The following is a 503-nucleotide window of genomic DNA, read 5'->3' on the forward strand; positions in this document are numbered from 1 at the left end:
GGCAACCGAGGCAGACTGGGATCTCGAGCACTTTCTAAACCCTTCCTGAGCTCACAGGGAAAGTGCTCCCCTTTCTGGCCCAGGCAGCAGGCTGCTATTGCGCCCTGTGGCTGTCTCCCCGCTCCTTCTTTGCTTTCATGCCCAGCACATTCATATTTTCCACTGTCACAACATTTCCCTTCCACCTAAAATAACCTTATGGGCTCCCGCCACCGCCCTGTCTCTCATTTACAAAAGCCCCACATGCACATGCCGTTGTTAGATTGGCAGAGGTAGGATTAAGGAAAGAAACCCACCTACTTGGCCTTTGTAGCAAGTAGTATCAGGTTTTTTGTATTTCAGCCACAGCAAGAACCGTCTTCTGGTCCCTCCAAATGTGTGGCCACAGCTCTAGGAACAAGCTCTTTTAAAGCAGTATTACACCACCCATGTCTTACACAAACTTAAAGTCATGCTAACTTGGCCAAACAGTCTTCATTCACTAATTACCATTTTGCTTTATT

The sequence above is a fragment of the Crocodylus porosus genome, unplaced genomic scaffold (assembly GCF_001723895.1).
Source record: "Crocodylus porosus isolate Cpor-Errol unplaced genomic scaffold, CroPor_comp1, whole genome shotgun sequence".
NCBI lineage: Eukaryota > Metazoa > Chordata > Crocodylia > Crocodylidae > Crocodylus > Crocodylus porosus.